We start from the raw sequence: 7,499 nt of genomic DNA on the forward strand, positions 1-7,499 counted from the left end.
AAAATTCATATCTTTTAAACCGTAACTCGGATGAAAATGTTTTCTATATGAAGGTTGCTCAGAACGACGAGACGAATCTGAATACGCAGTCCGTTCGTCCACCACACCTCCCTAACCTATCGAACTAGCAACTTTCCCCCTCCGGTCCGTCTGTCCGAAAACGCGAAACATCGGGAATACCTCCCGGATGTTCCCCCCTTCACCGGTACCACCTACTGTCGCGTTAGGACACCCCTAGCACCGCTCATTGACATGTCACGCATCGTCATGCTTATGTTTGCTTTGTATTTACTGTTTCTTCCCCCTCTTCTCTCCGGTAGACTACGAGACCGACACTGCTGCTGCCCAGTTCGACTACGGAGTCGACGACCCCTCCTACTTGCCAGAGCAACCAGGCAAGCCCCCCCCCTTGATCACCAGATATCGCCTACTCTACTCTCTACTACTTGCATTAGAGTAGTGTAGCATGTTACTACTTTCGATATCCTATTCTGATGCATAGCCTATCCTTGCTACTACTGTTGTTACCTTTACCTGCAATCCTACATGCTTAGTCTAGGATGCTAGATTTCCATCAGTGGCCCTACATTCTTGTCCGTCTGCTGTGCTATACTATCGGGCCGTGATCACCTGGGCGGTGAACACGGGCATATACTTATATACTATATACATGACACATGTGATGATTAAAGTCGGGTCGGCTCGTAGGAGTACCCGCAAGTGGATCTTTGTGGCGGAGCGACAGGGCAGGTTGAGACCGCCTAGGTGAGAGGTGGGCCTGGCCCTGGTCGGCGTTCGCGGATACTTAACACGCTTAACGAGATCTTGGTATTTGATCTGAGTCTGGCCATTTGGTCTATACGCACTAACCATCTACGTGGGAGTAGTTATGGGTATCCCGACGTCGTGGTATCAGCCGAAGCTCTTTTGACGTCAGCGACTGAGTGGCGCGCGCCGGATTGGACTGGAACGCCACTAGGCTAGGTCTGCTTCCGGCCGCGTACGCAACGTGCAGGTGTGCATAGGGCGATGGGCCCAGACCCCTGCGCGCATAGGTTTAGACCGGCGTGCTGGCCTCTCGGTTGAGCCTAGGTGGGGCTGCGACGTGTTGATCTTACGAGGCCGGGCATGGCCCAGAAAAGTGTGTCCGGCCAAATGGGATCGAGCGTGTTGGGTTATGTGGTGCACCCCTGCAGGGAAGTTTATCTATTCGAATAGCCGTGTCCCTCGGTAAAAGGACGACCCGGAGTTGTACCTTGAGCTTATGACAACTAGAACTGGATACTGAGTAAAATACACCCTTCCAAGTGCCAGATACAACCCGGTGATCGCTCTCTAACAGGGCGACGAGGAGGGGATTGCCGGGTAGGATTATGCTATGCGATGCTACTTGGAGGACTTCAATCTACTCTCTTCTACATGCTGCAAGATGGAGATGTCCAGAAGCTTAGTCTTCGACAGGACTAGCTATCCCCCTCTTATTCCGGCATTCTGCAGTTCAGTCCACTGATATGCCTCTTTACTCATGTACCCATGCATATGTAGGGTAGTTCCTTGCTTGCGAGTACTTTGGATGAGTACTCACGGTTGCTTCTCTCCCTCTTTTCCCCCTTTCCTTTCTATCTGGTTGTCGCAATCAGATGTTGGAGTCCAGGAGCCAGACGCCACCGTCGACGACGACTCCCACGGCACTGGAGGTGCCTACTACTACGTGCAGCCCGCTGACGACGACAGGAGTAGTTAGGAGGATCCCAGGCAGGAGGCCTGCGCCTCGTTCGATCTGTATCCCAGTTTGTGCTAGCCTTCTTAAGGCAAAACTTGTTTAACTTATGTCTGTACTCAGATATTGTTGCTTCCGCTGACTCGTCTATGATCGAGCACTTGTATTCGAGCCCTCGAGGCCCCTGGCTTGTATTATGATGCTTGTATGACTTATTTATGTTTTAGAGTTGTGTTGTGATATCTTCCCGTGAGTCCCTGATCTTGGTCGTACAATCGATTTTGTTGGGGTGCATGATTAGTGTACGGTCAAATCGGTGGCGTCACTGAAGCATCCTTCTGGAATCGGCCGGCAGTGGTAGGTTGCGCCGGGTTCAGTAGGTAAAACAGAGCCAACATCCGCCTTGACTTTGAAGTTCTGCCATTCCACCATAAGGTGGCAATGTTGAGACTCCGTGATAGCATCCACGGGGTAGCTAGCAGGAGCCGCATGCTCCAGCTGAAGCTACTCGGTGGAAGCCATGCTGCTTCTCCGCTGAGATGGCGGTGTAGCTTCGGGGGCAGTTTCGGCATCTCGATTGCCGTCTCGTTCCTCTAGCGCTTGAACCCTTTCGTGCAGCTTCTGAATTTGGATCTGCTCCACTTTTTTCTCCTCTCCTGGGTTTTGTAACCGCCCGCGTCCGGAAAACCAGCCTTCCACGGAACGGAGCCTGGCGTGCCTCGTGTCCGTCCAGGGTGCTCAGGATTCCTGAGGGCCATTGTGAGCTCGTCGTTCTCTCTGTCTGGAACGAACGTCCCTTGCTGCGCTGCATCGATATAGTGCTTAAGCTTCTTGACGGGTATTGCAAGTTGCTCGTCCGTCCAACGCACCTCCCTGATACAGGGTCCAAGGTTTCCGCCAGCCCCGAAGAACCAAGTCCGGCAACGGTCTGGCCAGTTCATTGTCTCTGGTTTGATCCCTTTATCAAGCAGATCCCTCTCAGACTTGGCCCACTTAGGCCGGGCTTTGAGGTAGCCACCTGACCCCGTGCGATGGTGAAGCTTCTTCTTCGCAGCATTCTTCTTGTTTGTCGCTGACATCTTCTTACTCTTTTCCGATGTCTTGTGGGCCACAAATGCGGGCCAGTGATCTCTGATCTTCTCATACCGGCCGACGAATTCTGGTGTCTCTTCTTTGTCGACAAACGTTTTCAGCTCATTCTTCCACCTCCTGAATAGGTCTGCCATCTTCTTAAGAGCATGAGACTTGATTAATTGCTCTATAACTGGCTTCTCCGGATCCTCCTCTGGCGGTAGGGTGAAATTTGCCTTCAGCTCAGTCCAAAGATCATCTTTCTGCATATCATTGACATAAGACACCTCAGGGTCTTCCTTCTTAGGCTTATACCATTGGTGGATGCTGATCGGGATCTTGTCCCTAACTAGAACCCCGCACTGAGCAGCAAAAGCATCCTTTGTCCGGAGGGGTTCAATCGGTTGGCCGTCGCGCGCGATTGCTGTGATCTCAAACCTTTCATCCGAGCGCAACTTTCTCTTTGGGCCTCGTCTCTTTACCGAAGTTGTGCTCGATCCGAGGGCTAGAAAAAAGAAGAAAGACGAGTGTTAATTAATATGTGTACATACCAAAACAATGAATGCATCAATTAGCTAGTCAGCACAGGCTTAACTAATATATTTACCTGGCCGGACTCTGTTCGGTCACCGGAGCCGTCACCACGGGCTCCTTCTTGCACCAGCATTGGGTCACCGGAGCCATCATAATCATGTCTTTCCTCCTCCACTCTTCGATCACCGTAGCCTGCTTCTTCACCCTGTTCTTCCAGACCATCATTGTCGTTAAGATACGACAAGATATCACCTCCGGCTAAGATTATGTCCCCCAACACCTCTTCTGCTTGCTCATCTCGTCCGTGCTCCATTGTTTCTGCAAATATTATAACATGGCAATTATTACACAAACATGACAGCAGGTGGATATATTAGTGCAAACGTAGACCTAGCTTATTCCGGGTTTGGGGTGGCCTAGGCAACGCTTCAAGGGTAGGGGCGCGGCGGGAGGGGGTAGGAGACCGACATCGTTTTTTCTAGGGTTTGGGTGTCCTCGAGAGTTTTGGTCGAGCGAGAGGGCCGGGGGGTGCTCCCGTGGTATAAGTTATCACGGTCGAGAGGGGGTATACATATCGACCGTCCATCATGTCGAAGTTATTTGGAGGGAGTTATATATATCGACAACGACGACATACATACACGGGAAAATAATGTTATCGGGGAGGGGGTATATCGACCCCCCCCACGTGTTGAAGTTATCAGGAGGGGGTTATATCGACAACGATGACATACATACACAGGAAAATAATGTTATCGAGGAGGGGGTATATCGACCCCCCTCGTGTTGAAGTTATCCCCCCTCGTGTTGAAGTTATCGGGAGGGGGTAATATCGACAACGACGACATACATACACGGGAAAATAATGTTATCGGGGAGGGGGTATATCGACCCCCCCACGTGTTGAAGTTATCAGGAGGGGGTTATATCGACAACGACGACATATATACACGGGAAAATAATGTTATCGGGGAGGGGGTATATCGACCCCCCCTCGTGTTGAAGTTATCCCCCCTCGTGTTGAAGTTATCGGGAGGGGTATATATCGACGACGACAGACCCGATAAAACATAAGAAAACGAAGAAGAAAAAAAGAGGAGAAGAAGAAAGGAATAGAGGAGAGGATTGAAGAAAAAAAAAGAAGAAAAAAAGAGGAGAAGAAGAAAAAATAGAATATTTTCTATTTTTTCTTCTTCTCCTCTATTCCTTTCTTCTTCTCCTCTTCTTTTTCTTCTTTTTTCCTCTTCTTATTTATTTCTCCTCTTCTTCCTCTCCTTTCTTCTTTCTTTCCTCTTCTTATTTCTTCTTTCCTATCCTTCTTTTCTTCTTCTTCCCTTCCTAGCTAGATATATAAAACTTTTCTAAAATTGTAACTTTTGCATATATAAACTTTTCCATGGATCATCATTTCTCATATATATCAAATATATATCCATTGTCATATATAAAAACTTTCTATATATGAACAAAAACTTCTATGAACAAAAAAACATTTTTGACATATATATTCATACATTTTGAACATCTACATACATACAATTTTTTTTGTTCACATATACATTATAGCCACATACACATATACATCACATATGAACAAAAAAAATTAAACTAATAAAAATAAAAAACATATAGCCACATATGAACAAAAACATATAGCCACATACATACACATATACATTATATATATATGATCAAAAAACAATTAAACTAATAAAAAAACAGAGCCGGGGCGGCGGCTCTCACAGCGGGGCGGCTAGGACGATGGCGACGGCGGGGCGGCCGAGGGCGCCGGCGAGCACGCGCGGGCCGGGCGGGGGCTCGGGGCGCCGAGGCGGCGCGCGCGAGCAGGGAGCACGAGGCGGGGCGGCGCGTGGGGGCAGGGCGACGGCGACGAGCACCGGGCGGCGACCCGTCGAGGCAAGGGCGCGGGGCGACGGCGACGAGGAGCGGGCGGCGACGGCGAGCACGGGCAGCCTGGCGGCGTCGGGGCAACTGGCGAGGGATCTGAAAATTTCCCAAGTGTTGGCTTATATGGCACACCTTTGGTCCCGGTTGGTGGCACCAACCGGGACCAATGCCACCCTTTAGTCCCGGTTGGTGCCACCAACCGGGCCAAAGGTCCCTTTTCAGCAGCGCAAAGGGCGGGAAGCGGCGGCCTTTGGTCCCGGTTGGTGGCACCAACCGGGACTAAAGGGGGGCATTGGTCCCGGTTGGTGCCACCAACCGGGACCAAAGGCCTTGCGCTGCCCGCGGCCAAAAGTTTAGTCCCACCTCGCTAGTTGAGAGGGGCTCGGAGTGGTTTATAAGCCCCACTGCGGCTGCCCTCTCGAGCTCCTCTCAAATGCAGGCTTACGGGCCTAATGTCACACTGTGCTGTCTGTGGGCCTATTGGGCCTTCTGCGGGCCTGAATCCTGGCCCAGGTTGGGTTTCTAGTCGTATTCAGGCCGTGGTGGCCCAATAGGTGGCAGTTTTTTAAATTTTTTCCAGTTTTTTGGTTCTGTTTTTTGCATTATTTTTCTTTTGTTTTTTGCTTTATTTTTTAATTCTTTTTGCTTTTAGGTCAGCAAAATTATAAACTGTCTGTTAGTGCCATTAGTTTTAGAAAAAATATAAACTTTCTATTAGTGCCATTAGTTCTTTATGAAAATTCTTTTTGCTGTATTTAGTTTTTTGTTTTCTTTTTTGCTATATTTATTTTGTTTTGTTTCTACTTACAACAAAATACTTATTTATTTTATTTTATTTTGTTTCTAATTACTTATTTATTTTACTTTATGATAATTCTTTTTGCTATTAAAGTTTCTATCAAAAAAAGTTCTTTATGAAAATTCTTTTTGCTTTTAATGATTAAAAATAAAAAAGAGGCGCAATGCTCGTTGATTTGCTTCAAGCCTTTCGGAATAGTGTAGACTGCACTGCACATAGCTCGATGCAGTCTACCTTATTCTTCAAGGCTTGAAGCTAAGCAACGTGAGCATTGCGCCTCTTCTTCATCGTCTCTGCACTCAGGGCTTATAAACCGCTCCTAGGCCTCTCAGCTAGCAAGGTGGGACTAAAAAACTGCTTAGTAAGAAACTCTAGTACCGGTTCGTGCCACGAACAGGTACTAAAGGTGCTCGTGGGGCCACAGCCTCATTAGTACCGGTTCGTGGCACCAACAGGACCAAAGGGTGGAATTGGTCCCGGTTCGTGCCACCAACCGGGACCAATGGCCTTGCACAGCGGCGTGGTGGTGAGTTTAGTCCCACCTCGCTAGCTAAGAGAGAGCCGCACCTGTTTATAAGGTGCGGTGCGCCTGAGCTGTCGAGCTCCTCTCTAAAGCAGGCTTACGGGCCTAACCTCTCTGTACATGCCTGTGGGCCTACTGGGCCTTCTGCGGGCCTGAATCCTGGCCCATGGATGGTTTCTAATCGTATTCAGGCCGTGGTGGCCCAGTAGGTGGCATAATTTTTAATTTTTGGCCTGTTATTTTTCATGCATTTACTAATTATTTTGAGCCATAAGACCCTAAAATTGAAAAGCATTTCAAATGAACTTTGAAAAGGTTGAAAGTTGGCATGGTATCATCATTTCATCCACATAGCATGTGCAAGAAAGTTGAGAGGGTTACGGCAAAAACTAGATGCACTTCTTGTACAAAACGGACAATGGTATCATACTCGTCTATTACAAAGTTGGCATGGTATCATCATAATAGTTGAGGGAGAAAGTCTTCACTTTTTCTTCGCTTGTGTCATTTGCTTATTGCGCCGTAACCATGGATAATCTTCATCGTTTATCAGGATGCTTGGGTCAACCTTGACTTTGAAGGGAGGAATTTCATGAAACTTTTCATAATCTTCAGACATGTCTGTCTTGCCCTCCACTCCCACAATGTCCCTTTTTTCTAAAAGAACTATGTGGCGCTTTGGCTCATCGTATGATGTATTCGCTTCCTTATCTTTTCTTTTCCTCGGTCTGGTAGACATGTCCTTCACATAGATAACCTGTGCCACATCATTGGCTAGGACGAACGGTTCATCAGTGTACCCAAGATTGTTCAGATCCACTGTTGTCATTCCGTACTGTGGGTCTACCTGTACCCCGCCTCTTGACAGATTGACCCATTTGCACTTAAACAAAGGGACCTTAAAATCATGTTCGTAGTCAAGTTCCCATATGTCCATTATGTAA

Source organism: Triticum aestivum, chromosome 7D (genome assembly GCF_018294505.1).
Source record: "Triticum aestivum cultivar Chinese Spring chromosome 7D, IWGSC CS RefSeq v2.1, whole genome shotgun sequence".
NCBI lineage: Eukaryota > Viridiplantae > Streptophyta > Magnoliopsida > Poales > Poaceae > Triticum > Triticum aestivum.